The 24,114-nt window shown below is 49.7% G+C and overlaps 1 protein-coding gene across 6 annotated transcripts in view; it reads left to right on the top strand.

Annotated features, from left to right (window-relative positions):
- Positions 1–24,114, top strand: part of HDAC4 (histone deacetylase 4) — a 179,010-nt gene that overhangs the window by 30,536 nt on the left and 124,360 nt on the right. The gene's annotated exons all lie outside the window — the stretch shown is intronic.

Raw genomic sequence — 24,114 nt, 5'->3', positions numbered from 1 at the left:
ATCTCCCCACCAGTGCAGAGCTGCTTGCAGTGGAGGGGACTGCTGGAAACCCCCATTGCTCTGTGTGAGGGCTGGGATCAGCATGTTGGAGAAATTGCAGCCGAATTCAAAGAAATCACTTGTTGTTTAAAAAAAAAAAAAAAATCAATCCTGACCCTTTGGCTATTCTGGAAGCCGTGTGCTCGTGCTGTTTGTAGCCCTTGTGCTGCCAAACCACATAAATAGCTTTATGGGGCAAATGGTGATGGGAGTGAGGGCTGCTTTGGGAGCTCTGAGCTGCCAGCCCTGCCCTCAGGTGCTGTTCTGTCCTCCAGGGCAGCTGAGGGGCCCTGTCACCCCACCAGGACAAACCACAGAGCGAGGGGCCGTGGGCTCCGTGTGCCCCTGGGGGCTCTGCTGGCTGTGCCGGGGATGTTCAGTTCCCCTGGCAGCTGCTGCTGTCCTTGAACTCCCGTGTGCCGGCTCTGTGTCCCGTGTGGTCACTCTGTGTCCCCTGTGCCGGCTCTGTGTCCTGTGTGGTCGCTCTGTGTCCCCTGTGCCGGCTCTGTGTCCCCTGTGCCGGCTCTGTGTCCCCTGTGCCGGCTCTGTGTCCCCTGTGCTGGCTTTATGTCCCGTGTGGTCACTCTGTGTCCCGTGTGCCAGCTCTGTGTCCTGTATGGTCACTCTGTGTCCCCTGTGCCGGCTCTGTGTCCCCTGTGCCAGCTCTGTGTCCCGTGTGCCGGCTTTATGTCCCGTGTGCCGGCTCTGTGTCCCCTGTGCCGGCTCTGTGTCCCCTGTGCTGGCTTTATGTCCCGTGTGCTGGCTCTGTGTCCCGTGTGGTCACTCTGTGTCCCGTGTTTCTCCCAGGATCAATGGCCCCGGATCGATGCGGGGGCTCGGCCGTGCAGCAAACAGGAGCAGCCGGAGATGGGAAACGCGGCCCCGGCTGGGTGATCTGCTCAGAGATCTGAGGGCAGCTGGATTTTTGTCTGCTGCTGGAGAGGTGGTTAGGCAGTTATGATCAATTGGTAATTCTTCAGGCAGGGAGCCCTTAAAGCCTGGTGGGGATGTTAAAATAATCCATTGAGAATTGTATTTTGCTCTTCTGTTTCGGCATTCAAAACTTGCACTTTCTACTCAAGCAAGGCTTAACCCTCTCTGTTAACTGTGACCTTTATTTTATGCTGCCTATAAAGAGAAACAGTTTTAAACGTTTTTTTCCACTCCTGATCTAGAAAATGCTTGAGCTGCTCCTGTGGGAATGCATAAAAGCCTGAACCAGACCAACCCTCTCTTTTCTGATCATAAAATCATCCAAAACAGTATAAAAGATCATACACCAAACTCCACAAGTCCATCCAAGTACTGAATCCTTGACGTCTGTCGCTTCAGGAAAAATCTCTGAAACTTCCCAGAACTTGCTTTATTCTAACTAAGATGCCAGTGGTCTCACAGAACCTCTGCCAGGGGAAAGCATGTGATCCTCACAGCTCCCCAGCCCAGGAGAAGGGCTCTGGCATCTCTTCCCTGCCAGCAGCAAGAATCTGATTGGCATTAGATGGCTTTTTCCCTTCCTTTTTTTCCTTTCCAGCAGGTGCAAGGCCTGTTCTGCAGGCTCGTAACTCTTGACAGGTTTATCGTGATGTCTTCTTGGCAGGTAGGGCTGATGCTATTCCTTCAGCCTGCATTAAAGATTCTTTTCTTTTTCACTTTTTCCCTTCAGAGTGGAGCTCTGTGCAGTAGCTCTTTCAAGGAGGTGATGGGACTGTTGCCCCTGGTTTCCTTCTTTTCATCTTAACTGCAGCAGGTAGAGCCAACCTGAAGGGTCACTACACCTTCACCACCACTTCCACCACCCCCAAATAAACTTGAGACAGATTGATCTGAACAAACACAGCACCAAGTCGTGTTGACAGAGGTTTGGGAAAGCTCTGATTTATTCCTCTCACGTATTTTCTTTTTCACAAGGAAAGTTATGCAGGCAGGTTCTGCTCAGGGGCTGCCTGATTCCTGAATCCTTCTGAAGAAGCTGCTCTGTGGAAGTTGCCCTTTTAATTTTTTTCTTCCTTTCCTCTCTTTTCAGTGGTGTTTGTCATGGGAGACCTCAGCCTGTTGTTTTTAGCAGCTCACCAAAGCGCTTAAGGAGAATTCCTCCTCCTCCACTGATTAATTTCTGGCATGGAGCACAAAATAGCTCTTGCGTCAATAAATCGTCACAGCCCTGCTTGTGTCTGTCAGCGTAAATACACTTGGACTCCAGCGTGCCCCCAGGCAGGCCAGAGGTCCCGGTTTTGCAGCTGCAGGGTGGTCGAGTCCAAGAGTGCAAGGCTGGGGTGGCAGAGCTGCTGCTGCTGCTGCAGTTTGTGTTGCCAGCCCCTTCGCCCCCCACCCCTCCTTAACTTCCCAGCTTCTGGAATTCTGTTCTAGTTACAAAGATATGTATTGTTCTGCAGCTTAGAACATAATGGTTCTGGGTGCATCTGTTTGATTTACTGGGAAACAGGAGCGTGTTTGTGGCTGTGAGCAAGGCTTCTGCTCGGTGACTCCCAGCCCTGGTTTCACTGCTTCACCTCCCATCACTTGGGAGGCTCCTTCTCAAGCTGCTTGCTCAGACTCTGTTTTGTTTTTTTTTTTTTAATTTTACTTTTTAAATTTTATCTTTTTTTACTGGTACTTCTGGTGTTTGCTTTTGTTGGGGAAACGGTGGATAGCAGTTGCACAAAAGAACGTGATGTTTTGGGAGCGATTGCCCAAATCATTGGGCAACAGGGACTTGATCTTTAGATGTTCCAGGCATCAGATGAAAGAGACTTTCTGCAAAGCCATTTGCTGGAACAGCTGTTGTGCAAACTGGGTGCTGAATGCTGCTGGAAATGGGGAGGGGGGTGAGAAACCTGGAAAGTGGGTCATTCTCCTGCACTTGGGATTCTTGCAGGGAAGCTTGAGGGAGCTGCTGGAGTGGCTGGGACCATCCACTGGCAGCTAGAGAGTGGGATGGAAAGTGCTGGCTGTCTGCAGAAGCTTCTCCTTGCAGAGTGCCCTGATGGAACTGCTCTCTGGGCTTTCCTGGAGCACCTTCCTCCTCCTCCCACTGGCAAGGCTGCCCTGACAGCTGCCCTACCTCTAAATGGAGCAGTTGAGCAGACTTGAGAATAAGAATGATCGAGAAGTGTTTCTAAAATTTAGATTTTTTTTTTTTGTTATTCTCTAATCTACATCTAAATACAAACACAAACTGCTGGTGGAGGGGCGGGGGAAAATTCCTCAGTATCCCACCTGTGGATGGAAACTCTTGCAGGTATTTTTGCCAGTTTTGAGAGCCCAGCTGTAGCTGCTCTAAACCAAACTGTTCCATTGTAAACTTCTATAAACGTATTCCTTCTGTCCTTTGAAAAACAACCAGCCCGTGGATGCCAATGGATCAGCACTGGAAGGGGGGCCTTGATGGGATTTGGGTTTGGAAGAAATTCCAGAGGTAGAACACCTATTTTGGGGAGAACACTGTCTGCTCAAAGGTGACTTGCATTGCCAGAAATGAGATTTGATAAACTCTGTATTTTCTAGGATTTCTCATCTTGTTCCCTTGGCCTTCCTCTCTGGAGCTGCAAACTAATATTCACTGAGAGATTTATGTGTTTTGGCCAAAATGCAGAATGTGTGCAAAAATATCCCTGCTGCCTTTTTCCCCCATAACAGCTCGAGGTTTGAGAGTGAAAATGCAGGTTTAAAAGTGTTTTCCTGATCAGTTTGTTTATTCCTTGGTCTGTGATGTGTGGGGTGGTGCTGGGGGAGCCACAAGGGGTTGAGGTTGCAGGAAAAGGCAGCAGGGGTTGTGTCACTGGGGCTCTCTGGCAGCTGCCTGTGTCGGGGTGCAGGCTGCATGGGCTTTTCCTGCTTTTCTCTCTCTTGTTGATGCCAGAGTGGTGTTTTGGCTCTGCAGTGGGCACAGAGCAGCTCCCCTGATGGGGCTGCTGTGTGTCTGTCCAGGCTCCTTCTGTCTGAACCAGCCAGAGTTTATTCCTTAGGGCCGTGCTGGGCTGGGGCTGGGCTTTGCCACAGCCTGGTGTTGGGTCAGGGTGTTGGAGTCTGCTGATCACACACACTCTCTCATTTTCCCATCTCAGGTGTCTGGTGTGCCTCTGAGCAGAGCATCACGTGGCATGCTGTGGGCAATGAGTGATGCTGGGGTAAACACAGAGCTGCAGTTTGCTGAGTGAAGCTGTGGCAGCTCAGGGCGTGCTTGGCTTTTCCTCCTCCCCAGGACCTGGGTGCTGGAGATCCACTGTTCCCACTGATCAGGCTGGGACCTGGGGTGGTTGCTGGTTCTGGGAGCTCTCTGGGATGCCCATCCCACACTGAGGAGTCTCTGACTTCTTTGTGCCTGAGGTCAATTCTTTTTTCTTGTAAAGCGCTGGAACAGGCTGCTTGGTGCAGCGGTGGAGTTGCCATCCCTGGAAGTGTTAAAAAGCCCCACGTGGACTCTAAAATTAAATATTTCCTTCCTATTGCAGCTTGTGTTTCACAGTTGGGGCTGCTTTGTTGAGGAGAGGCAGGCAGGAGAGGCCCTTCAGGAGCCACCAATCCCCAGAGCTGGGTTCTGTAGTCGCATCAGCTCAGCTCTGCCGGGGGATGAGCCCTCCCTCCTGGGGAAGGTGAGCTGGGATAAAGGGGTCTGCTTGTGCGGTCTTGTTTGGCTTTTCAGGCTCCTGGAAGCCAGAGAGCTCTGCAGAAGGAGCTTGTTTTTATTCAGAAATAATGATGCAGTAGTTGGTTTAGGCACATAAACATTTGTGGCTTGAGCAGGCAGAGGTACGATGCACACTTGTGTTGGGAGATGAGTTCTGTCTCGCTGGGAGCTCCTTTTTCCTCTTGCAAGAAACAACTGTGGGACTATTTCCTTTGAACATCAGTGGGTTTTTCACCTCCCAAAATCTTCACCTGGTTTTATTTTGCAGTAAGAAGCAGTAGGTAGTGTTTAGGAACTGTTGTTGGTGAGATTTTATCTGGCAAAGACACTATCTCACCAACAGCTTTCAAAGATTTTGAAAAAGGCAGAATGCTCAGTATTCTCTCCTTTAATATTTTTGCTTACTGTTTCCCACCAAGCCTGTGTTTCCATCATGTCTGTGAGCTTCACTGGCTTTGTCACATTTGCAAGTTGTTAATAACATCTTGGTTTGTTGGTATATTCTCGGTATTGGCAAATTTTACGTGATTTATCTGCTTAGATCTGTGTTATTTACCGCTCTGCCTCTTCCAAGTTAATAATTTCCCTGACTAAGGATACCTTTGTGCACAGGGAAAGAAAGATGCAGGGAGGGAAAATCTGCCTGGGATGGTTCTCCTCCCTCCTCCTCCTCCTCCCAAACTGGAACTAGTGGAGGCTGCTGGCCACTTTCACTGGTCATCTGCTGAGTCCTTTAATTGGAATGCTTCTGACTCGGAGCTTCCACATCTCTGGCTCAGGCCTTGGATGCAGGCAGAAGAGGCATTTGGGCTGCGCTGTCTCTGGTCCCCAAATTGTAAATTCAGCTCAAGCCCTTTCTTAGATGTTGGGTCAATGAATTGAAGTGTGTGGGGTGTTTCACCCCTCAGCATGGGGGGGCTCATGAAACGCTGCTGTGGGTGCAGGATGACAAATGCTGCCACACCTAATGAGGGATCACTCCGAGCATCCCATGCCTTGCTGTGTGAGCCGCTGGCCTCTGCCTGGTGCCCTTGGCCGTGCCAGCCCAGCCACGTGCTGGCAGCTGGGAGATGTTTTGTCTGGCAGCAGGGAAAGCTCGGTGCTGGTGGGAAGAGCTGAGAGGGCAGAAGGTGCGGGGTGTGCCGGGTTTGGGATGGCCAGCAGTGCCTGGCACGGCCGTGGCTGCTCTTCCCTGGTTGCCAGAGGTGCCACGAGTGCCAAAAGCTCGGGAGTGCAGCCCAGAAGGGACCGGGGCTCGCTGGGCACGAGTGGCTGTGGATGAATTGTCCCGTGCTCCAAGTGAGTGGCTGTACCCAGAGCAGGCACGTGGCACAGCTCTGCTCTCAGCAGGTGAAGCTGCAGCGGGAAAACACCTCCGGCTCGGCAAGACACAATAGCAGAGCGCAGGGAGCTGGGCTGAGGCTGTGAAGGATGTGGGATCTGTGCTACCCGAGGCTCAAAGGCAAAAATAGCATCATTTATAATAGCACAGGGGAAGGCTCCTGCGCGACGCCTTTGCATTCTGCCAGTCTGTAGTGAATGGAGGAGTAGTTTGCTTACAGAGGACAAGCAGGGATGAATAAGCACTTAAAATTTTTGGTGCTGGAGAAACAGCTTTTCCATCTTGGCCCCTGAGCTAGTCAGTCTTGCAGTCCCTTTCCTCAGAGTGTCGATTGCTGTTTGAAACACATGTGTTGGGAAGCATGGAATTAAAACTCTCTCCACATCCCTTGGCCTCCCTTTGGGGTTTCCTGTTCTGCCCTTGGCATGCTCCAGGACGTGTTTTGACTGGGCTGTGTGCTGATTTTGGAGAGGACCCCTTTGCTGCCTGGTTTGCCCCCAGCAGCAATAGGAGGTATCCAAAGCACAATCCATGAACTCCTTCACCAGCTATAAACATGCCATCACCACAGACCAAATCCCTGATGGATTTTAGTGGATGGATGCCTGAGGATGGATGCCTGAGGATCTCCTGGAGGTGAAATGGAAGAGTAAACGCATTAATTTGGATGCTTGAAGAAGAGCAGTGAAATGTGGATAGGTGTAAAGTTATGTCCTGGAGTAAGGAACTGCTGTCCCTTGAGGTCTCAGTGCTGGGGCTGTTGGCTACAGCAGCGCTGCCTCTGCCCCTTGCTCTTGTCCTCTGTGCTTAATTTCCATGGAATTTCTGTGGGACACCTGAAGTATTTTACCTGTTGGAGTTTTGTAATGGGACATAACATTGTTTGGATGGGTTTTTTAAAAAATTGTTTTGTTTTCCCCTTCTTTCTTCCCCTAAACTGCTGCTTTGTGGGCTTTCTAAGGACCTAGTCCGGGGTGGAAACAGAGGGAAAAACACCTCATGGTAAGGAGTGGAATGCACCTAGTGCTGTGTGTTTCTTCAAAGTCAATACCATTAATTGCTTTCTTGCTGCTTAATGATAAACTTGTTAAGATGTGGCCAGAAGTGGTTCTCTGGCTAGGAAAATGTCCTTTTTGCATTTTTGTTTGCCTGAGCTAGCAGTGGAGAGATATCTGTAGTACCTGAGAAACAGGCCTCCTGAAAACTGGTATTTTGGAGCATTTTTCCACTTGCCTGCCCATGCCTAATGCCTGCACCATTCCTGGTGTCACCCTGGCCCCATGGCACGTGGGTGTGTGCAGATTTGTGTGAGGGCAGTGTGAGGAGAAAAGCCAGCCACGGCCTTTGGAAACCAGCAGGCGTTGCAGCAATGGCCAGCAGGGCTTTTATTATTTTCATATTTGGCTCCAGCTGAAATGTCAGTGACCTCCTGCTCGGAGAGGTCCCATCCACAGGGAGCCCTGGCAGGCGTTTCCCAAACACAGCACGGGGATCTTGTACCCTCTTACAGGACACAGTTTGCACCCTTGCATTGCAATTGAGAGAGGGTCCCAGCTTCCAGGCTTACTTCCTTCAAACATAACTTGTGGTGGTGGGGTTGGCAAATCCTCGTGGGAATTGGCCTCTCCTGAAGGTATGAATCCAGCCTTAGGATGGGTTGTACTTTGGGAAGATGAATGTTACTCTGAACAAGTGTCCTGCCTGACAGTGAGAAGCACAAGGTGTTTTGGCCTCTAAGAAGCAAAACAGAGAGCCCAAAATGGGAACAGAATATAGAATCATGTATGAGATGAATTTATAATTCTGGCTATTTTGGTGCTTGCTAATCTGGCACTTTTGCTCTGGCCCAAAAGGTGAAGGTAAGGAAGGCCAGGCTGGCAATTGAATGTGCAGTGAGAAGCTTGGGGGAGACTTAAAGTTTGGGGCTACTTGCTGCTTGTGTGAACCGTGGAAAATATTTTGTGAAAAAAAATTTCCATTAATATGGGGTTTGTGAATAATTCAAGATTATTGCAGATCAAATTTCAGAGAGAAGCACCGGAGCAGTATGAACTCCACGATTTTCCAGCTCTTGGTGCATTCATTCCTGCGTGCCGGTGTTTTGGGGAGAGAAGGGGGATTCTCTGGGACCTGTGCTCAGCTGAGTCAGCTTTATTAGCACTGCACGACTTCCTGAATTGCTGCCGAGGAAGGATGTGCTGTTGACTCAGAAGAAAGTCTGTGATGTCTGGGGACAGGGTCAGTGAAGTGGATGCCTGAGTTCCAGCGTGCTCTTGAGGCTGTGAATCACTGTGACAGCTCAAGTGAGTGAAAAGTGACATTTTCTTTGAAAAAAAGAAAACACCAAATGAGAAGGTGGAGGAAGGCCCCAGAGGTCGTGCTTGGTTAGATAACAGGGCAGGATGGAATTTGTGGTTTGCATCATTAAATTTGGCACTGGCTTCACCCGAGTGTTTCGCCCGGCTGTAAACTCGTGCGTTCCCTGTGGCTCGCTCCTGTGAACGCCGTCTGCACAGCTGCGAGCGCCGTCGTGTGCAGACTCAATTCCTGAACTGGATTGGGACAGCGGAGGATTTTCTGTACGGAATCTTCTATTAAAAACACGCCCACACTCCCCAATCAGCCTTCCTTTTCCTCTGCAAACTGCTCATTTGTCTCCGCGCGCTCTGTCTGCCTCGAACATGCCTGTGTGTGTGGCATAGCTTGAATTTTTATGCCGAGGAATGTAAACACCAAATCCGCACAAGACTTGCTGAAGAACTCCGGGGCTCTGGTGCATCATCTGTTTGTTATGTAACCTGATAGAATGGGAGCGAAATAGAAACCAGATGTCAAGGCAGAGCAATTACAATTTTTCATCTGCGAGTGTTACAGTAAATGCACTTTGTGTTCCTTCCCCCCCTCCCCGAATGTGGGGTTTTATTTGGGAAAGTGCTGCGGGGGACCTTGGAGCTCTCAGCATGGCTCTTGCTTAAAGACTTTCTTATTCTGTACTGGTGTTCCTTAATGTAATTAGAGTCTGTGTGCTACTCCAGATCCATGAGCCAGTGTATTCCCAACTGGAAATGAGTGGACACAAGTGCTGAGTCCCGGGAGAGCCCCTCCGCATGTCCAGCTCTGTGGGTTACGCGGTCAAGCCGCACTAAATTTAGCATTCCAAGGGAAGCTGCTTTGCTTGTCATGTTTAAATTTGGCAAGAGAATCCCCTCAGAACAGGTTTGGTGCGGGCTCTGCCGGGGATTCCGGAGCTGGAGGAACATCTGGGAGGGGAGCAGATGGGAGCTGCAGTTAGCTCGTTTGCTCCAATTCACCCTACGAGGAGGAGGATAAAAGGGAAAATGGATAATCATTGATTCTCTCTGGTGGGGAAATGGATTCTTCCACCGCTAGTTTATCCCAGAGGTCTATCTCTGCTGTCTTCCATTAAATAAGGCAAGCCCTCGCTTGAGAGAGGCATTGATGCACGTCTGTCTTGGTCTTCATGCGCATCCTCACGAGTCGATGTGTGATCTCACCGAGTAGGAGCTGATGGGAATTTTCCTCTTCCCTTCCCTCGTGTTTTTCATCCTCCTGCGCTGATATTTGTTCTCTTGCTGCTGAAGATTTATTTCCTTCTGTCCAGCTAAGCTTGGAAGCCTTGGGCAGCAGGTCCTTGCCCGTGGAGTTTGGGCTTGAGTAAGGCCGCAGGGGCTGGAGATCCAGTTTTTCTGTGGGAGCAGAACCCGTTTTGGGTATCCCTCTGTTAATTCAAGAAACCCTGAAATGAGCTGTACTTTCCAGATGAAGGAAGAATTAAAGGTTCTTGCTTCTCCTAAAAAGCAAGTTTCTTCCCTTAAAAGCAGCAATTAAGAAGAGATGAATGTGAGCACTTGCTGCCAGCCATTCCCAACAGCATCCAATCCGTGCCACCTCTCCTTTGAAGGACAGCACGGAAAGAGGACTTGGGTGCATGACAGGTGGTCACTGCTCAACTCTGCCAACACCCAGTACTGACTTCTGCACGTTGTCCATGGAGTCTGAGCTGAAATTGAAGATTTACCTGTTGGAGACACTTTCCCCCCCATGAAGCATTTACAGAATTGCAAGGAAGCAGCAGAGCCTCTTGCACCTGTGAAGTCCAGAATCAGGTGTTCCCAGTTGGAATTTCTTCCTTTCCAGCTCTCCTTCTGGAGAAGAGGAGACTCAGGGGGGACCTCATCACTCTCTACAAGTACCTGACAAGAGGTTGTGATGAAGTAGGGGTTAGAGCAGAGCTCTTCTGCTGTGCCTCAAGTGCAAGGACGAGAGGAGGTGGCTTCTCAGGGGAGGTTCAGATTGGATATTGAATATTGGATACAGAAAAAACCAAATCACTGGAAGGGTGGTCAGGCATTGCAGTTAGTTGCCCAGGAAGCTAGTGCAATTGCTGGAAACATTCCAGAGGCACCTGGGGGTATCACTAAGGGCAGTGATGGTGGTGCTCTGTTGGTGTTTGGACTGGATGATCTTGAGGGCCTCTCCAACCTTGAGGATTCTGTGATTTTTTTCCTAAATGGAGACCATGGAGAGCCCAGATGTGGCCACCACGGAGAGCATCCCCTCGGGCTGGTCACGGTGGATGTTTGACCAGCTCTCTTGCACAGGTGCTGATGCTCTTCTCACTGAGCTCTGCAAGGCCTGGAGCTTGGGGAGCTGTGTGCCGAGCTCGGTGCAAACACCGCCGTGTCACTGACACCGGCGCTTGAAGCCACCGGAGTGCAGAACGGGAATGTTGGCCAGCGGACAGGAACGACTCCCTTCAGCGTCAGTCACAGAGGGCTGGGTTTGAGAAGGAAAACAGGTCCCTCAAGGAAGCTTTGGGCTCAGCTCCTCTGCTGTGTTGGTCCTGGGCAGGCTCTGTGACCGTGAGCCTGGGGATCCCGGCGTGTGCCGGGGACACAAGTGCTGGCAGGGGCGGTCACATGTCCCCGGCAGCTCCTACTATAAAAACAGCAGCTCCGCCGACAGCGACCTTCAGCATGGCTCCCAATGTTCCTCGGGTTATTTTTAACCTGTCTGGGTAAATTTCCAATACAAAGGCCAGTGCCAATCTGATGTGCTCGCTTTTCCAAATCCTTATCTTTTGCTTTCTAGTGCACTGACGCATCAGATGGAACAGCAAGTTTCGGGCTTGGGTAAAGCTTTTATTGTATGGACACAGCACCAGAGAGAAATAAATATTTCAGCTCTGTTTTACTGCTAAATACATTTATTTTTCAAGAGGGGTTTTTGTTGTTTTTTTTTTAAAGATGGGTTTTAATTTTTTTTTTTCTTTTTAAAGAAAAATACTTGAACTGTGGTTTAAAAATAGCTGAAGGCTGTACTTTGATTAGGTTGCTGTGGCACTGACGTCAGTGGGTGACATTTATCTCTGTATGGATTTGTCACCCTGTTGACTAAGGCTGTATTTACACAAATGGGGATATTTCTGTCCGCTGTGGGGGGAACCAGCAACAGCTCTGCCCCAGTTGTGTCCTTGCCCTCCGTATTCCTGAACTCTGCCTCTCTCCTGTGCTGCTTCATTCTGTGCTGCAGTGGGGATTTTTTTTAAGCATTGGAGGCTGGTTTTAGGTATTCAGGTTGCCAGGAAGGTCCAGGCATGATGACGATGTTGGCTCGGAGGAGAAGGACACTGACAGAGAGATGTTGAACTAGACTTGGCCTTGGTAAAACATCAGGTATGAGCCTGGCTGGGTCCTGGCTGGATAGCTCCATGAATAGCCAGGTAATGGATGTTCTCCAAATAGGAATTATAGAAAATAGGTCCTGAACAAGTGAACTAAATGTGAAAAAGGAAGGAGAAGAAGTCAGCAGTTTGAGCCCAGCATGGCTTTGAGTGCAGTGTATTTCTCTGTCGCTTATTGAATGTTTTCATCCAGCGTAGTTGCTGTAGTTTTTTGTAGTTTTTTTTTTTAAGCTTTAATTATTGCTCTTGGGGTTTCCTTGGCCCCAAATCTCACTGTTCCCACTGCAGCAGGAAGCACCAAGTTTCCTATAAGCAGTCTTTGTAGATCCAGTTCCTGGAGCATAAGGTTTCCCAAAAGGAAGTTTCCATAGAACACCAGAATGGCTTGGGCTGGAAAGGTCCTTAAAGCCCATCCAGTTCCATGGGCAGGCACACTTTCCACTATCCCAGGCTGCTCCAAGCCCTGTCCAACCTGGCTTTGGACACTTCAGGGATCCAGGGGCAGCCACAGCTGCTCTGGTCAAGTTTTCTCAAAGCTGTGCCTGTTTTGGGGAGACGCACTTGGAACAACTTTTAATTTAACCCTGACACCAAGACAATAATAACGGGAAACAAACCTCTAGAAACACACTTAATTAAAGGCTGATACAAATTAACTTGCAGACTTTCTCAATTTGTCACACTATTCCAGTCTGTTTTCCAAGGAATCGTGGGTTTAAATCCGTGAGCCTTGTCAGCTCTGCAGGGAGGAGGCAGCTGATGCCGGCTGGCTTCAGGAAGGCATGAAATGTGTTTGTGTCTTCTGGAGCTGTGAATTAACTGTGGGACTCCTACGTGATGGGCAGCCAATCACGGATTTGGCAGATTAATCACACTGACTTGTGCAGAGCTTTTACCTGGCCCTCATCCCGTGGCAGGAGGGAAAGGAGCACTAATTAACATCCTGGACACAGAGCCTGCTGACACAGGAGTACATTTTGGTGCTGGCTTCAGGCAGCTGGTAATGTATGTGTGGAATAGATTTTCCCCAGGTTTCATAGTGGATGAAGCCTGTGGAGTGAAATGCCGTTTTCTCTGCTGCTAACCCGTCTGTATTTGGGACTTTTTTCTAAAATAGCAATTCTGTGTGCTGCACTCACCTGCAGGCTCGCTGCCACTGCTGCAAACGATGTTTTCTCTGTGAGCTAGAGCATGGCACAGAGTAAGCTGATTGTTTCACATCTCAGCCCAAGGCAGCTGCTGCTTTCTAAACCTCTGTAATCTTCCCTTAAAAAGACAAGGGAGCTGGGAGGAGCTGCTGTCTGGTGGCATTCATGCTGGGAGGGAGGCCTTGCTGTCATCCCCTGCCACTGTCCCCAAATTCCAGCTTTTCCAGTGTTTTGCCTCATAAGTGTCTGGATGAAGACTGTAAGGTCAGTCAATAGTACAGGAGTTAGATAAATGGGAATTTCTACTGGCATTAGATATGCTTGTATGTCCAAAACACATATTGAATATGGATATTTATGCACAAATGTACCAATGCATGCGTGCATTTCCCGTGCAGAAGGCAGCGTCTGGGTGACATCCCTGTCTGTTACAGGGGGTTTGGAATGAGATGATCCTAAAGTCCTTTTCAACCCACACCTTTCTGTGATTCCATGAGCTTGTCTCCATCCCCAGACAGGGACAGCAGCCAGCAGCGAGGACAGTACTGGTTAAACACAATATTTTGCATTCACTTGGCCAGGGCTGACTTGAGCTTGCCTTTTTTGTATCTAAAGGAATGAAAAAAGGTCTCCTGTGCACTTCTTGTTAAGATGTGAGGTGGAAAATGCCTTCTCACCTGCTGAGGCTGCAGCAGGATGTGTGTGGAGTGTGTTAGCCTGGAGGTCGAAGGGTTTGACTCTTGGGGAAGGCTCTTGCAGGCTCAGAGGGTGTAGTAATGGGTATGGAGGGATTTCTGCTGGGGTAGGTCTGCTGTTTTGGTGCTGGCTGAACTCCTCTGGGTCTCAAAGCAGCTGCTCAGGTGAAACCTTGGGATCCCTAATGCGATACACTGCTGCCTCAACTGGAAGAGACGAGCTTTCTCTAGCAATGCTCAGCATTAACTTCTGCAGTTGCGACAGAGGTCGGAGCATTGCTCAACAGCCGGGCAGCCCTTTAGGTGAGTGCTGCTTTTGCAATGCACAGCCAGCAGAATTAACCTGGGTACATCACTGGGGGGAAAACAAAGGCTTGCTGTTGGTTTTCCCCCTCTTTTCCAGTGGCTTCTGCTGTAGATGAAAGCGAGTTTCAGGGCCCCGAGCTCCGAGTGTACAGTAAGCAGGCTGCAGCCTTGGCTCTCTCCTCCAGTTTGTCATTAAATTTTAAAATGGAAAAGCGATAAGGGATCTCTGTGCAGGGAACATTCCTCATACCGTAGAGTTAAACTGCAGCTTTTGGGTCCTGCTCTGAAAATCTGATTAACCTGAAAGAGATGAGGTGTGCCCTGGATGATGCCAGATAAAGGAAAGTGCTCACACGTGTGGTTATTGCTTCTCTACCTGTTTATAGCAGCTTCCCAGTCTTTATTTGCTCTGATAGAATCGTTGGAGAATGCTGTGGGGCAGGAGCAAATAACTACTGAAGTAGAAGGAATAGCCTTCAGAGAAATTGGATTTTCCCAAAACAGGAGCTGGATACAGAGCTTCCCATAGAAATCATCCGAAAGGCTCGTGCAGATGGGCTTAAACAAGGATTTATGGTGAATGAAACTGAGAGAATTGGCTTTAGGCTTTTTTAAACAGCAGAAGAATAGCGTGGAAGGAGATTATGGCTCTCCTCTGCCTGCATCCAGCTGCATGTGACGGCTTTTGCAGCTGTATTTTTGGAACATCTTTCCCGAGCTCACCTAGAATCCCCAGCTCGAGGCATCGCAGCTGCTGCCAGCTCTGCTGCCTGCGAGCAGCTGCTGTATTGACAGGCACGTTTTTACCCCGGGAGATGCCGGCGGTGTGGAAATGAGCGAGAAACAACTGTTTATATAATCCGCCTGTACAGATCAATTCCTGGGAAAACAAGCTGCTCCCTGTCTGCAACAGCAGCGGCAGCACACACCTTGAGCTGCTATAAATAGCTCCAGTGCCTCTTCCAAGGGCCAGCTCCAGGGCCTTTGTGTTCTGCTGGGGTGGAAAACTGCTCAGTGAACTGGCAGTGATTCCCACTGCAGGGAAAATGGGCTGAGGGTCTCCCTGCTCCTCAGGGACTTTTATGGGAAAGTGCCCCTTCCCTACCTGGATCTTTGATGGACTGAATTTCAGGGAATTATGGAATAGTCTGGGTGGAAAGGGACATTAAAACTTATCCCATTCCTCACCCTGCCATGGGCAGGGACACCTTCCACTGTCCCAGGGTGCTCCAAGCCCCATCCAACCCGGCCTTGGACACTTGCAGGGATCCAGGGGCAGGCACAGTTTCTCTGGACACCCTGTGCCAGGGCCTGCCCCCCCTCCCAGGGAAGGATTTCTCCCCAGTGTCTCATCAAAACCGGCCCTCCTTCAGCTTAGCCATTCCCTGTGTCCTGTCCCTCCATCCCTTGTCGCCAGTCTCCCTCCAGCTCTCCTGGAGCCCCTTTAGGCCATGGAAGGGGCTCTGAGCTCTCCCTGGAGCCTTCTCCTCTCCAGGTGAGCACCCCCAGCTCTCTCCTTCCCCTAAATGCCAAACTGGTATCCAAGTGATGTAAGTGATTGATCAGCCAAAGCTCTTCAGGAATCATATCCCTGATGTATCTGGAAAGTTCTGTGCAGTTTTACAGTAACTATCTGGGCTTGGTGAAGTCCCAGTCAAAGCCCTGTGTACCAGGAACATGACTGGGGTCAGCTCTGCAGACAGTTCCTCTGTGATGGCAATATTTGCTTTATTTGGGTGAACGACATGTTTTTAATCAGCCAGAGCAGCACAAGATGAACAAACAAACCGGTACAGAGTGTTTCAGGCACACACAGCAGAGCAGAGCCGAGGCGCTGCAGCCTTGAGCCACGGCATTTGTGGTGATCCCTGGCTTTTAATGGCCTCATCCCATGTTTCTCTCGTGGTCTGGTCACTCATTACACAGGCTGTGAAGTTCTGTTCCTTGATCTTGCCATGAGCTGGAGTTCCAGGAGAAGCTCCTTGGAGCCAGGGGAAAACTCTGCTCACTGTGTCAAGGACTCTGCTTTTGCTGACCTCCTGTAAATGAGGATTTGTGTTTTTTACCGTAGTGGAGGTTTTTACATGAGTGTTTCCATTGGCGGTGGATGGGGGAGTCCTGGGAGGGGTTTGCTGTGCTGCAGGGTCACTTCTCTCTGCAGCAGCACTCTGAGGGTTTAGCAAAACCAAATTTTCTTTCTGCAAACATAATTCCTTACTCTTTCTTCCCTCTCCTTTCTCTTCTCTAATGCTGGACAGAGCGGCTCAAGCAAAATCTTTTAGGGGTTTTGCATTTTTTGTTTTTTTTTTTTTTCCTGAAGCTTTTCAACCATTGCTCCTGCTTAAAATTTCTAAAAGGAAGCAAAAAGCCAACCCATATTTCTGCTGCAGACTGGATAACTGGAAATCACCCCCATGAGCTCTTCCAGAAGTGTGAGCACAGTTAATGTTCTGTACCTTGAATAGGCTTCTCATATTTACAGAGGACACGATTTATTGTCTGTAATTTTAAAATGTGGCTGTTACATGGACCGGTCCCATGGAATCCCAGAGTGGTTTGGGTTGGGAGGGACCTTAAAGCTCATCCCCTTCCACCCCCTGCCATGGGCAGGGACACCTTCCACTGGCCCAGGGTGCTCCAAATCCCATCCAGCCTGGCCTTGGACACTGCCAGAGATCCAGGGGCAGCCACAGTTTCCCTGGGAAGCCTGTGCCAGTGCTTCACCACTCAATCCCATTGGGCAGCATGGATCCTGAATTAGCTCGATATTTTTAGGATTTCACACAATCCAAGTCCTATCATTAGAAGAAGCATCTGAATAGATGAAAGTTTCTTATAAAAACATTTCTTTAGGGAACATTGTGTGCAGGAAGATTTTAAAAACCATACCAGGTTGAAGGGAAGCCTGGCAGGATGAAGCATTTGGGAGCTGCTGCTTCCAATTGGAAAATTATGGAAGGATTACTGGGTAGCAAACAGCAAACTAGTTCAATGGCCTAAAGCCATTTAACTTTTAAAACTTTTGGTTTTTCAAAATTCTTTTTAAATGACTTAATTCTTTTTTTTAGCAGCATGTAATTTGAGGTGATTCTTCATCAATTTGAAGTTTTTGAACGCTTACATCACAAAGTTTAACACTGTTGAAGAATACAGAATATGTAAAATACTGATAGGACAAGGGGTATGGGGTTTAAGCTAAAAGAGATTTGATTTAGATCAGATATAAAAAAGAAGGGTTTTTACTTTGAGGGTGGGCAGGCCCTGGCACAGGGTGCCCAGAGCAGCTGGGGCTGCCCCTGGATCCCTGCCAGTGTCCAAGGCCAGGTTGGACACTGGGGCTTGGAGCAGTCTGGGATAGTGGAAGGTGTCCCTGCCCTGGAATGAGATGAGCTTTAAGGTCCCTTCCAGCCCAACCATTCTGGGATTCCATGCAAACAAGCTGGACGGTGGTTATTCTTGATGATGAAAAATCTGTGGCTGTGGTTGTGCAAAGTGTGAAAATTCTGATGTAAAATGCTAGGAAAAGCTGAAATACAAAGAGGTGATGGAATTGTTTTGAAATAATTTTTTTGGTCTCTTTTCTTGAGGTGTGAGTGTGTGCATTAAGCATTCTGTGCAGCTGGGAAAAATGTTTTGTTTTTAATTTTAGCCCTGCTAATAAAGTCTTGTCATGTATGTCAATGAAGCAGAAAGAAAATTACTCCAAAGCTAGCTGTAGGTTGTCATTAAAGCTGATTTCCTGCATTAAGCCTAAAACAAGGCAAGATCTCATTTCTGGACTTCCTAAAGATGTTTGTCACGTTGACAGTTTCCTAAGCCCCAAACCCTGAGAGCTATAGAAATTTATCCTGTATATGAAAGTACTTGCTCTTGTCTGTCACCTTGTCCTCATCTTCACATGTTGGTCTCCTGCTGCCCTCTCTATTTTTAAAATAATTTGCTTCAGTTTCCAGCTGTTGACTCTTGCAGGCAGCTGCTTGTAGGGTCCTGCCTGCAGAATCCCTTCCTGAAATAAGAATAAGAAGTGATCTGTTGTTTGGAGAGCACAGCTGAAGGCACATCCTGCCAGATTCCTGGGCAGCAGTGCCGGGGGGAAAACTCCTTCCATGGCTGCATGGGCACTTCTAAACTTCAGGAGGGTTTTGTCTTTGAGTCGTATTTGGGGTTTTTTTTCAATGATGACTAAGCCAGAACCTGAGGAGGGGTGACAACTGCAGTGCTGTGGGATTACACTTTGTGTGCTTCACTCTTTCGTGGTAATGTGTTTCTGAGAAATCTCTCCTTGTGTTCTGCTCCCCCTCCCTCTCTATTTTCACCCTCAGGAGTTAGTTCTGAAATGCTGGAGCTGGTGGAATGACTTCTGCTTAGGCTGCTCCAGCTGCAGCAGTGCAGAGATGCTGAAGGCATTTTTGAACCAGGTGAAAGGGCTGTGTGGCACTGAAAGCTCTTTTAGGCTTTGCCCTTCATTTAAAATCTCTTCTCCACAGTGGAGTAGCACTGTTTCCTTCCTAGAAGCACAGGATCTCCAGAGCTGGGAGGGACCCCCAAGGGTCATCCAGCCCAAGGCCTGAGACACAAAGCTGTAGGGGCAGTGTCCCAGGAGGGCAGTCTGGAGTGCACTGAACCGAAATGTTCGGTTGGGTGTGGATCTGCTCAGCCTCTGGTTCTCTCTGCTTGGAGTCTGCTTTCTCCCAGGGTCCTGGAGGCTGCTGCCAGCTTGGGTTAGGGTTTATCTCCAGCTAACAACAAGGCAGAGGTGGATGGAGGTGAGCCTTGTGGAGCTGGGAGGGAGGACACTTCCATTGCTCATCCTGAATGGAGCAGCTTTCCCTGGGTCACTGTGAGGCAGCTGGCCCAGATTCCAGCTGGGATAAGAGGTGAGGGGCTGGAAAATCCTGGTGGTGCTGGGAGAGGCTTCAAAACACCAGGAGCCAGAGGGCTGTGAGTGATGCACGGATCAGGGCAGCTCTTTGGGAAGCTCAGGTGGAAACATGAACTTGTTCCAGCAAAGCCAGCTCAGGATCCAGAGGCTTTGGTTTGGATTGCTGTGCTAGCAGAGCTGAAGGCTGAGGAGCAGAGGTTTGGTGCAAGCCACTGGGCAGATCTTGATACCCTTTTCCACCCCTAATCCACTGAAATCCACTTTTCCACCCTAAGGTGTTCCTTGGATTGATGAGTGACCTCAGAAGTCATGGATGTTAGAATTTTCTACAGTCACGTTTGCCTTGAAATGGTTTATGAGAAAATGAGTATGAAACAATGTCTTCAGTTTGTTTTGTGGTGTTGGCAGGATCTTTGTACATTCTCTTTTGTCTCCTAATTGTTTGCAGGAACGTAATGGTGTCATTTTCATGAGTTAATTATGGTAGAAGTTTGTTTGCTGTCTTTGTGTGTGGTGTGAGAGCTGCAGCAGCGTAGCACCAGCCTGCTGCTGGTGGCAGGGACCCTCCTGTGGCCCAGCAGCTCTTCCCCCAGTCCCCATCCCCACTCTTTTCCAGCTAGGAGAGCTAGGTGTTTGTGATCCGTGCTGTGTCTCTTTGTGAAAAACACCAATCACTTGGTTTTGAAATTTTAAAAGTTTAATGGTTATAAAAGTAGTAATATAATTAGAGTAATAAAGGTTTGGACAATTAGGAGTTAGGACAATATGAGACAATAGAAGCAAAGAGTTAAGGACAGTCTGGGTACCTTTTTATTGGCAAAATAAGCCCGAAGAAGGACCCGCTTCAACCAAGGATTAACCCTTAAAAGCAACAGCCTGTTGCATATTCATACACCTCATCCATGGTGCATCAATTCCATTCAAACACAGGATTCTGTCTGAGCAGTGTCAGCTTCTTCCTCTGAATCCTCTTCAGGGCTGAGCCAGGTGGGAAGAAGTTCGTTTGTTCTGATAAGGGAGCAAGAAATTCTCTTTCTCTGAAAGATTGAGGTGTCCTGTGGCTGCTGTCTCGCTGTGAGTCCTTTCTTTAAAAAAGTATCTTCTGCATAGCATAGTTTCTATTTTAACGTTATGTTATAACCTAAAACTATATTTAACACACTACTAAAAAAATTAACACAGCATAACTTTTTGACACAACACATATAATATTCATTTTAATATTTGCGAAAAGCCAATCTTAAAGTATGCATTTTTCACATCTTGAATTCTTAAATCTTTTAGGTCAGTTGGACTGAGATGCACAGAGTATGGCAGGATCCTTGCAGTGTGCTCCAGGATGACCTGTTCTGTGACCCCAGCTGTGTCCCCACCCATGGCTGCCCTGTGCAGAGCTTCGTGAAGGGCAAGGGGCCAGCACTAGAGCTGCAGTTCGGGGCTCTTTCTCAAAGCCCCCTTTAAAATGGGGGGAAACTTTTTTGTTCCAGCCCCAAGCCAGCCTGGCCCTGCTCTTGAGAAGCTCAGGGGATAGGAAAAGAGGAGGGAAAGTGAAGAGAGAGGGAGTAGGCTGGGGTTGGCCATGGAAAGGTTAGAGCCCGTAGGAGTGGGGTGGGCTGTGGCCATGGGTTATCCCTCAGCCCTAATCTTCCCTGCCGAGCTCTGGGGAGGTACAGCTAGCTGCTAACTACACATTCGTGTCCCAAGATTTATCACAACCTGGGAAAACCCAGAATGTCTTTGGTGGGAGGGGGGAAAGAGGGGGAATGATCCCTCCTTTCCCTGAGGGGCCCGGTTTGAGTGTGGCCCCGCGGCGCTGAGGGCGGGAGCGCATCGGTGGGTTCGGCCGTGCTGGTTCTGTGCTCTGAGGGTCGGAACACATCGGTGAGTTCGGCCCATGCTGGTTCTGTGCTCTGAGGGTCGGAGCACATCGGCCGTGCAGGTTCTGTGCTCTGAGGGTGGGAGCACATCGGCCCTGCTGGTTCTGTGCTCTGAGGGTGGGAGCACATCGGCCCTGCTGGTTCTGTGCTCTGAGGGTGGGAGCGCATCGGTGAGTTCGGCCGTGCTGGTTCTGTGCTCTGAGGGTGGTGGGAGCACATCGACCTTTGCTGGTTCTGTGCTCTGAGGGTGGTGGGAGCACATCGGCCCTGCTGGTTCTGTGCTCTGAGGGTTGGAGCACATCGGCTGTTCTCGTTCTGTCCTCTGAGGGTGGTGGGAGCACATCAGCCAGTTCGGCTGTGCTGGTTCTGTGCTCTGATGGTGGGAGCACACTAGCCTGTGCTGGTTCTGTGCTCTGAGGGTCGGAGCACATCGGCCTTTGCTGGTTCTGTGCTCTGAGGGTGGGAGCACATCGGCCATGCTGGTTCTGTGCTCTGAGGGTGGGAGCACATCGGCCATGCTGGTTCTGTGCTCTGAGGGTGGGAGCACATCGGCCGTGCTGGTTCTGTGCTCTGAGGGTCGGAGCACATCGGCCATGCTGGTTCTGTGCTCTGAGGGTCGGAGCACATCGGTCGGTTCGGCCCATGCTGGTTCTGTGCTATGAGGGTTGGGAGCACATCGGTTTGTGCTGGTTCTTGTGGTTCTGTGCTCTGAGGGTCGGAGCACATCGGCCGTGCTGGTTCTGTGCTCTGAGGGTGGTGGGAGCACATCAGCCAGTTCGGCTGTGCTGGTTCTGTGCTCTGAGGGTTGGAGCACATCGGGCTGTGCTGGTTCTGTGCTCTGAGGGTGGGAGCACATCGGCCGTGCTGGTTCTGTGCTCTGAAGGTCGGAGCACATCGGCCTGTGCTGGTTCTGTGCTCTGAGGGTGGGAGCACATCGGCCGTGCTGGTTCTGTGCTCTGAGGGTCGGAGCACACCGGCCTGTGCAGGTTCTGTGCTGTGAGGGCGGGAGCACATCAGCCATGCTGGTTCTGTGCTCTGAGGGTTGGAGCACATCGGGCTGTGCTGGTTCTGTGCTCTGAGGGTGGGAGCACATCGGCCGTGCTGGTTCTGTGCTCTGAAGGTCGGAGCACATCGGCCGTGCTGGTTCTGTGCTCTGAGGGTGGTGGGAGCACATCGGCCGTGCTGGTTCTGTGCTCTGAGGGTGGTGGGAGCACATCGGCCATGCTGGTTCTGTGCTCTGAAGGTCGGAGCACATCGGTCGGTTCGGCCAGTGCTGGTTTTGTGCTCTGACAGCGATGAATCACCCGCTCGCCTCCTGATTTGCGTCAATCAAACCACACTTAAGGGCGCCTTTGTTCGCAGCCTGGAACACCAGGCCGGGGCAGCGCTGCTTCCAGCGGCTCCTCTCCGGCAGCCCGGGCTCAGCTCTGGGGACAGAGCTTTAAGGGAGAGGTGGGGACTTGCTGTTCCTTCCCTTCCAGCCCTCTCTGGCTGGATGCTGGGTGCATAAATTCACCTTGGAATGCATCTTCTCTTCGAGAGGCTGATCCGTGAGGTCTCGCTGTGGAAGCACGGGGCTTCTGCCCAAGTTTGCTGTGATGAGTGTTTTTCTGTGAAGGGGATGCAGGTTTATCTTTGCATTTCATTGCTTGTGGGTTTCAGTTTCTTGTTTTTTCTTAATAAGAAGTTCAGTCAAAATTTCTCCAGGAGTGTTTGGATGATGCTCTCAGGCACCGAGTGGGATTCTTGGGGTTGTCCTGTGCAGGGTCAGGTGCCAGACTGGATGATCCCTGCAGGTGTCTTCCAACTCAATAAATTCTGGGATTGTTACAGAATCCTCTTTCTGACCTAGAAACTGTGACTGCCATGGGATCACGAGCCAGGCAGAGGCAGTGCTGAAATGCAGCTCCCAGCTCCAGGGGGATTGCAAGCCCCAAAATAAATCCCATTGGCAGACTCAGCCCTGGGGTGGGACATGGCTTGATGCTGCTGCTGCTGTGCAGGAAGGCTTTTGGAGAGGTGCTAAAAACCCCAAAAACAGCCAAACCCTGCAAGAGCCTTATCTGCTCTTCACTTCAAATCTCTGGTACCTTAGAGAGGTCTCCAAGCTGGATACAGAGCTGTTCTTGGGAGCTGGCTGAGGTGTTCTGGGTTCCCTTTGAGCCTGCGTGCTGAGGGCTGCCTTGGGCAGATGGTGCTTCTCTTGTGGTGTGCAAAGTCCACTGGAAATCCTTCTCCTTTCTTTTCCACTTCTAGGGATCCTCTTTCACCTGTAGGCGAGGGTGACCACATTGCCTCCTCTCCTCTTTCCTCCCAGCTTTCAGAGCTGGTAGCTGAGGTCCTGCCCAGCTCCCATGTCCCTGTCCAGGCATTCCCTGCTCTCCCTTGTCCTAAATGCACCCCTGACCCAGTTCATTCCCAAACCATTTCCCTGCCTCTTCCTCTCTCTGTGCTTTCAGCCCATTGAAGTCTCTTCTCCTGCTTCCCGTCCCCCTCTGGCACAAGTCCTTGTGCTCATCAAAACATTGATCTCATGGGCTGTAGCCTTGCCAGCATAATAAGGCCACTGCTCTTCCAAGCACTTTTTTTTTCCCCCTCCTCTTACAAACACAGAAACAATTTTTATTTTTATGTTCTTCATTGGGCTTGCTCTCACTATTTTTCAGGCTGAAATTAGAGGATTAATTCCTGCTTTCCTGCTGACAGTTGTGAAAACGAGCTAATTTCCAAGTGTCAGGATACTGATCCTTCTCTCATTCAGTTCCCAAAGAAGGTAATAAAAGAACTATAAGAATAAATCGCTGTAGCAGATGCAGCACATGGGCATATGGTGGTCTATTAATTCCCCATGTTCCGCCCAGCTTTTAAAATAAATCAATAAATGTTGATAAAACACTAGAGAACATGCAGGGTTTTTCCCCTCCACCCATCTTTTCCTGCTCTGGACTCTCTGATCGTTAATTTTGGCAGGTTTTGGACAACCTCAGAGTTTCCCCATGGAAATGAACACTCACAGGCCTGCCTCCCTCATTCTCCACACTTGGGGATCTTGTTCCCAGCTGGTTTTACTCCTTGGAGGCAGTCCCTGGCACAGGCTGTCCACAGGGCACTGGTGGAGTCCCCATGCCTGGAGGGATTTAAAAGACAAGTGGATGTGGCACCTGGGGACATGATTTAGTGGTGGCCTTGGCAATGCTGAGGGAACAGTTGGATTTGATGATCACAGAGGGCTTTTGTTGATTTTATGGTTTTATCAAATAGGTCTTTTCTCTGTTTGGAATTTTGTACTGTTCCTTGTCCCTGTTGAAAGGTGTGTCAGAGGTGTTTAGGAGCCCCTCAGAGAGCTGTCCTTCCTCAGCCTGGCTGAGGTGGGAGACAGGACAGGAAAGCCCTCTGGAGTCAGGTGGATCCCTAGGGCAGAAGTTCTGCTTGGCTTTGTGGGTTTTAACAAGTTCTAGTTGCTTTATGAAGCACCTCAGTGGATTTCTGGCATC

The sequence above is a fragment of the Fringilla coelebs genome (genome assembly GCF_963513975.1).
Source record: "Fringilla coelebs genome assembly, chromosome: 7".
Taxonomy (NCBI): Eukaryota; Metazoa; Chordata; class Aves; order Passeriformes; family Fringillidae; genus Fringilla; species Fringilla coelebs.
This window is presented reverse-complemented; position numbering and strand designations above follow the sequence as displayed.